The following is an 8,201-nucleotide window of genomic DNA, read 5'->3' on the forward strand; positions in this document are numbered from 1 at the left end:
TCAAGCCAATAAATATGTTATTGTGATGAATGTTTATTGTTATTGTGTAAGGTTAGATGACAAATCTGTTTCATGTAATTATTGATTAATGATGAAATTATTGGGTAGTTCTATCTACCAACTCATAAATTATGTAATCTTTTTAACAATGTGATAGGAATTGATCTTGACATGTGTTTATTGAGATTGTGTTCCATATTATTGTTCCTTGGCCAGGCTACAAGCCCCTATCTACTGTGGTAGTATTGGTAAGTTTTGTGAGAGTGTACTGTGTTTCTCAAGGGGACTAAAAGGCCCTGTGCACCATGTAATATTTCCAAGCTTTATCATTATGTTAGTAGGAGATTTACTTCCTCTAGACCCTAAGGATCATGACATATTGGGGCATGTTACCCACCCACATGTACGGGTAACCATAAGAGATTTTTTCTTTTATGATGCAATTTGCTAGCTAGTTGTCATACATTATTTATTATATGTTGTCTTTTTGTTTCCATATTTTTTCACAAGTTATCTACAACTTGAGTTTTTTAGCATGTAACTTAGTTGGCATGATTGTTCCTAGGCTTTTCTTGAAGGTTGAATATTAATTTCCTAAGGTGTTCTTTTCTATGGTGACATTTTATTTTCTTTTTTTATATAGGTCATTTGGTCACATAGTGGTCACTATTACCCAACTGAAGAAACATGTTCGAATTTCTTGCATTTCTGGGGAAAAATGGCGGACATTGCTGATGTTGAGGTATATTTGTATAAATCCTATATAGTCTACTTCGGTTTATATTTCATCGTTCATCACATTGTATCTTATACTCTCCATTGTATCTTCTTTCATTTTCAGAAGAGGAACTCAGTATTGATGGTAAGCGGGAATTGAAGAAAGAGGAGAACAATAGCACTAGAGTGACAAATATAGAAAGAGAGAGAGAAGAGAACTAGTCTAGTGATACCCTTAAAGCCAATATCCCGCATGAGACACACACATACAAACTGATGGTCAAGTCTTTAGAGTTGGTGAATTCACCTGCAATGCCTTGGCAACATAATGATAATGTTTTGAAGTGATGAAACAATATTTTATGTGTAAATGTTTGTCCAACCAATATTAAGTTGTAAACTCATATTGTAATACTTGACATTTCATATAATATACTTGTGGTTGAAATTATTTATAGTTGTACTTGTAGATATCATTTAGTATTGTAATTAACATATATAACTTTGTGTTTTCATATTAGATGAACATGCACATTGTAGGATTTTTTTTTTTTAATTTAGTCGCAAAATCATACTAATTAATTTATGTTGATTAATAATGAACACATAAAATCAATCTAAAACTACTAAATTAGTAGTTCATATTGATTAATGATGAATACAAATAAAATGAAAATACGACTAAATTAGTCATTTATAATGATTATTAATGAAAGTAAATGGAATGAATATAAACTACTAAATCAGTCATGTATATAATGAATATGAAGCTACCAAGAAAAGATAAATGACTGTTGTGAATGATAAATTTGTGATTACAAATGAAGATTAAATTTTGCATATATATGACTATTAGTGGCTAATTTACAATATCTTATAACATGACTGAAATTTAGTCATATTTCTTTGGTCATTAATTGGTTTCAAACAATGACTAAAATTTGTATATATATTACTATTAGTAGCTAATTTATAGTATCTTATAACACAACTAACATTTTGGTCATATTTCCTTGGTCATTAATTGATTTTCTTGGGTGATCATGTAGTAGTATATTTTGTTGTGTATTTGGTCATTAATTATGACAATTAATGACCAAATCAATGACTAAATTAATGACCAAATTTATGACTAAATATACCACTAAATGATAAAATTGAGACACCGAATTAATGACTAAGCTAAATATGAATAAAAGTTGGTCGCGTTATAAGATACTGTAAATTACCCACTATTGGTCACCGATTAAAAAATGGTTGTTCATATGCAAATTTTAGTCATTTTTTTAGTAACTAATTAGCCATTTTGTACTAGTGTGTGCTCGTCTACATCTATCATTGCATCCTTGAAGACATCAGCATTGACCATGAAATGTAGTATCTATTGATCATCATAAAAAACACGTAAATTAGTGATGTTATCAGGGATAGATGGCTTATACAAAATTTCAACAGAAAATCTATCCCTAAGCGATGTCATCCTAGCAGCTGAATTTGCTAGAGCATTTGTAGTTGCATTACGCATTCTTGGTACAAAAATAATATTGAAGGCTTAGAAGTTAGAGATAAGTCGCCATACATCTTGTTGGTAACTCTTAAGACAGGGTGAAACATGGTGCATGGTGTTACGTACCCACCATACCACGATCTCTTAATCAACTACCACTTTAAACACAACAATGTTGAAGCTGATGACTTTCTGTAAGCCCAAAACAAGTGCTTCATACTTAGCAGTGTTGTTCGTGCACTCAAACTCTAAGCAGCTTGATATTAAGTGTTTCCTTTGCAACAGGTCCGTCAAAACACAACTAGCTCTAGAGCCCTCTTATGTCTTGGATCCATCAAAGTGTAGGGTCCACATATTATCTGTACAAGGACTACTTGTTGTGCTAGTACTACTGTCACTACTATTGTTACTGTTACAATCTATGGTACAAGTTTCATTTTCGCCAGTTGGGCAAGGAAGGAGACCTAACTATGTGTCTGGTGGGGTTGGGTTTGGTTGTGCGAGATAACACCGCAGTTGTGTTTCCAGAAAGAAATTTCCAAACATGACTTCTGCAAAAGACAATGGTTCATTTTGACCATCCAAGGGAGTAATGTTGTGCTTCATGTATCTTTCTGAAAACACCTGGATATGGTTGATTTTTCCCTTGTGCAGAAGCCATAAGTGTGACCAGTCCATAGAAAACTATCCTTGCAACTTGTTGGACCAGTCTTTCCTGAGAAATAAGCCATATGCTTGTGGGATGTCCACAATCACAATGTTAATGCACTAGTGAACTCGTTTGCCAAACAATAACTAGATGATCACATGCCAAAGTTCAAAAATGGTTGTCACACATGTTCTTTCAAGTTGGATGATCTGCACAATTGAACTACTCCATTTAAAATTGATCTCTTTAGCAATAGAGAGTGGCATGACATTGATTGACGGGCTAGAATCAACCAAACAATTGTGAAAATTGAAGTTGAATATTTCAAATGACAACATAAATGGTGGGTAGAGCGAGTTCACTTCCTCCATGCGAAGCACATTGAGCATAGATGCAGGTGAGTTGGGATACTTTCTTGGTCCCTTGCTGGAAGAGGAAACATTATCTGTTGAGGTTTTCCCCAGTGCACGCAAAAGCATATCTCGTTGATCCATGATCTTGGTTAACTCATAAAGAGAGATGTTCGCATGGGTCATTTTCATGTCTTCAATAATGTTTTAATCCATAGCAAGAAGACTCACTGAGATGTCCAGGGGTAGACTTGCGTTCATGTTGTTTGGTGGGCTTCCTTTGTCTTTGTTGCTCATGGATGTACTATTAGTTGTAGTTGTATTTCTGGACTTGCCTTGTGTTTTTTTTGTTGATCTGACCAGTGGATCAACTTTTATGAGAAAATTTTGTCTTAATTTTTATCTCAGTATCTCAAAAATAGTGGTGGCCCCTTGAATCCTCAAACTGTATCAACTATTTTTCTTTGGGGCCAGACGGTCACTTAGAGGCTCCTTCTCGGTGGTCATCTTCTAGGCAGTGTTAGCACATTGATACATGTTGATTACATGTCCAACACTTGGAGCTTCATCAGATGCAACATCCTCCTCTTCATCTTCATATCAGGCTGAGTCTGTTCACTGGCTACAAATTTATCAGTCAACTGTGTAGATAGAGTGCTTGTTTCTTGGTTCCATCCTAGGCAAGTCTTCTTTGAATGTTGTTCGCCATGTAAATTGCAATAATGATCTGTTGTGATTGCATCCAGGCCAAGCACAAGGCTAGAGATGTATGCAGTTTTGGTTGGGTCACTTTTGCTACTGCCTGAAGTTGATTTCTTCTTTTGTGCAAATCAGGGAAGCCTAGTGTTCATGGTTGTCTCGCTCGTCCACTGCTTGAGTTCAGAAACTTTGGTTTTCAAGGACTTGACGAGATGAGTAAGGCTCTTAATTTCACTTGCTTCCTTTTCCTTTGGCTTCCTCACAGTAGTTTGACACCTCCTGCCCATGTCTTTGGATTCCTTAGCTGATTCATCATCTACAATGACTCTAATAGCACTAAGGTCTTTCTCCACAAAAATTGCCTCTTGGAAATTTTACAGAAGTGTTGGTTTTGCAGCTCGCTTGACGAACTGCACAATGTTGGTTGACAGTGTAGACGTTAAGTAGTCCACTGTGATGGATTCGTGAGGTTTGGTGTCTACAGTGAACTTGTTCAAGATATGGTTAAACTTGTGGTTAAAATCATTCACTTTTTCTTTCTGCTCCATATTGACACTGCCCAACTCTTTTAGCAACACGATAGGGTATTTGTCTTTAGCAAACTTTTCAATGAAAATTTCCTTGAACAGCCCCCAGTTTTGAATAGAGTTGACAGGAAGGCTCTAGTACCATACAACTGCTCGACCATCCAAGTTACATGGAAATAGTCTACATGCAACGTTGTCATAACATACCTCGAGTGTTTGTAGATGTAGTTACAACGTGACTAGATGATCCTCCACCTTCATTGCTCTGTCAGGGTCATACTTTGTTAATAGTTTATATGTGTGTCTTGGAACCTTGTGCAAGACACTCGAGAGTGAAAATAGGCCCTATGTCATCCATCCCATATTTTGGTTAGCCATGTTGTCCTCTTCTTCGTCCTCCTCTTCTTCTTCTAAATCTGATGGTTCAACCTTTGAATTTGTTGTTTCGTCTCCGCCTTCGCCTCCTCTACTGGCTTCCCCTCTGCTGCCTCCACCAGAACCTGATCCCAAGAGTAAGAGGTTATCTTCTTCTCCTTCTAATAAAAGTGGAGGTTCCTCTTCATTTTCAACAACTTTTGCCAGCTCTTCAAGAGCGGCGAGGGTTGCTTCTTCAACAGATGAGACTATCACTCCTATGAGAGTAGTCTTTTACTTCCTCTGCGAATAGGGAAGAGTGTGCACTCCTGGAATTAGTCCAACAACTTTAGAAAAATAATGGGTGATGGGACGGACAACATGGATGTGATGATATGAAATTTCTTTTTCGGGTCTGGGAGGTGAGGAATAACCAAATTTAGAGTTGCACGTGGGAGAGAGGCAGTTTGTGTTATTGGCTTGACGAGATGATAGATAAGTGGTGTTGGTAGGGCATTCATCCATAAAATTTTGGCGGCCCTCCTTCTAGTGCTAGAGATTTTGACGTTGTTGGACCCGCCAAAATTCATGGAATCTTGTCGATATGAAGTCCCAACTAGAACTCACACCGTTTGGTGTAGGAGTCCCATCTTGTGCGATGGCCCGGTTCCCATTATCTTAGAAATTTTCCTTAGCTCTTGTTTTTCAGCGCATGAGAGTGTTATGCTTGTATTTTCAAAAAGCGAGGTGATTATTCTTGGTGAGTGCGTAATGTAACTTATGTCCGGGTTCTCTTACTATAAAGGAGAGGGTCTAACCCAGGGAGAGACACACGCGAAACAACAAGGGTCTGACCAGCATCCAACGGGGTAGTCTACAACGGATGCAATAGTTGTTAAAACCAAAGTGCAAGGGAAATCATGTACACAATCCAACAAAGTAGTCCACATGGAGGTGACGGTATTTATAACCAAGAAAACAAGAATGGTATGTTCAATGTCATGCGGAGTAGTCCACACGGATGAGACAACAACGATAAACAATACAACACATCCTCAACCATGTAAGTACTAAAATAACCAAAGTAGTTCAACTATCTTAGTAAAGGTTAAGAAAACGTGCACTACAAATGTTTAAATAGCAGTCTTACAAACATCTACAAAACATGAGTGAAAACGTTCTGGCCTAAAACATGCTTCTGAATTAAGCAAAATTCCCAAGGCACATTTGTACACCATACATCACTAGTCCTAGTAGTGAGACATTAGAGCCACTCCTCACTCCTCAATGAATAGACTACAGACTCTCAAGGCTATGTGGGAGGAGCCAAGGTGAAAAATAATTTTATCATACAATGGGAGGGGTATATATAGCCAAGGGTGATGCTTGACCCTTGTGACTCTTGGACTACCCTTGTGACTATTCAACTTCCCATGAATTTTCAACTGAGATGACTCTTCAAATTTTGTGTGCATCCGCTGGACTTCACTTTAAATAACATTCAATTACAATGTATTGGGACCATAATGGTGATGTGGCCGAGACAACTCATGACACAACTTGACATGACACTTCTAACATGTACCGGTTGATTGTGGTGTCCATGTCAAGCTGCTAAGTGATGGATGTACTCTTGGTGTGCTTTGTCTTCTCCTCTGCCTATAATAGTGCTGTGTGGTCTTCGATGGTCTTGGTCTTGATGGTTCAATACATGTGTTCCTTTTTCTTTTTGCTCGATATGCTTCATACGCCCATCCAGCTGCAAACCAGTCTTCTAGCATGTGCGCTCCTTTTTCATCCTGTTTGTCATCTCACCATGATCAACTAGTGTACCTGTTCTTGGAATTCACTCATGATGAGACAACATCAAATCCAAAATCTCCTTGTCTAGCATGATGCATTGTTCTCATGTTCTGAGTGACAGGGAGGGAGGAAAGCTGACTCAGACAGTGTTGAGCATAGCTCAAGCTAGAATGAGGGATTCTGAGAGGACAACCCATATTGTTGGGAAAAACTATGTTGTGATCACTCGGAGGTAGGATTGCATGGTGAGAGTCACTAGTGTCAGCTGTAAGGTGGGACCCTAAGGGGGGGAAGCTTCTGTACAATTTTCAGAGGGAAGACAGAGTAGGCTACAAAGGGACTGCTAGTCATGACTGCGCAATCTCTGGGAATAGTGTATGACATTCAACAGGGGAGTTTCCAGTCATGTCTGCATAATTTCTAGAGGCAAGGCAGAGCAAGGGTCATCTAGGCAGCTCTACACAATTTTTGGGGAGAGTGTAGAGAAAGGCAGTAGATGACGAACTGGGCATGTCTACGCAAATTTGAGGAATAGTGCAGACCAAGGTCTTAGAGAAGTATAGGCTCCCACTAGGCAAGAAGGAGGGTTAATTATTATGCTTGAGAAATGTGCAGTTTTGTTATATAGGGGGGGAGTTTCTGCGCAATTCTTGGAGGCAGACAAGAATTTCACCTCTAGGATTGTGCAGTGTAGCTGAACTGGAGGACAACCTCAAGCACTGTGCAGTTCCAAGAAGTAGAGCAGATACACTTAGGGATGAGACTGCGCAGTTCAACTCAATCGGGGACCGCTGGAAGAGGGTTGTCTAGTCGGGTAGATTTTCAGGAAAATGGTTAAGTGTTGAAAGCAAGAAAACTTGTGCAGACTGACATTGTGAACATACACTTAGAATACTCAAGAATATGACAACATAGACCACCATGACAATAATACAAAACATGCCCTTAGTGAGACTGTCTTGGAGTGGAGAGCAACAAGTGCGACACTTGTGAAAGATCTTTCGACGACCGTGACGACACTTGCGCGACATTGTTTACAACTTTGTGTGTGAGTACAACAAATGTTTATATAGCGAAGACAACCCAAACACACAAAGACAGAACTTCAAACTCACTATAATTAGATCACAAGCATGGAAAAGTGATCAACATGCCGAAAGACGATCATTGGTCAAACAATAAAAAAGGTGGAAATACTTCACAAGAGCTCATGGGGTGAGCTCGAGTGTTTGCAATCATCAAAGGAAAAATCAAGGAAGGCTCCGAAATTTTGGAGGGTGTTTCAGCTGCTAGAACACTCTCATGGAAATGATCATAGATGAATGACTTACTTAATGTAGTTGAATCACAAAAAAATGATATCTAATTTAATTCTATGATTTTTTTTTATTTTTTTTCCTAGAAAAATAATTCTAAAGGTGTTGTATACAACGAAATAGATGGAATAGGAAGTTACATGCATGGCCATTTGGGTTTTTAAAGATTCATATTATCAGAGGTTTAGATGAAACTATTGAATTTTCGAAAGGAAATATATCATCTTGTTTATCAATACTCTCTACTTCTATCTTTTTTGTGACATTCGAGGAAACATT

The sequence above is a fragment of the Pinus tabuliformis genome, chromosome 4_2 (genome assembly GCF_031772625.1).
Source record: "Pinus tabuliformis cultivar Carrire ecotype Pingquan chromosome 4_2, CPIR1, whole genome shotgun sequence".
Lineage (NCBI taxonomy): Eukaryota > Viridiplantae > Streptophyta > Pinopsida > Pinales > Pinaceae > Pinus > Pinus tabuliformis.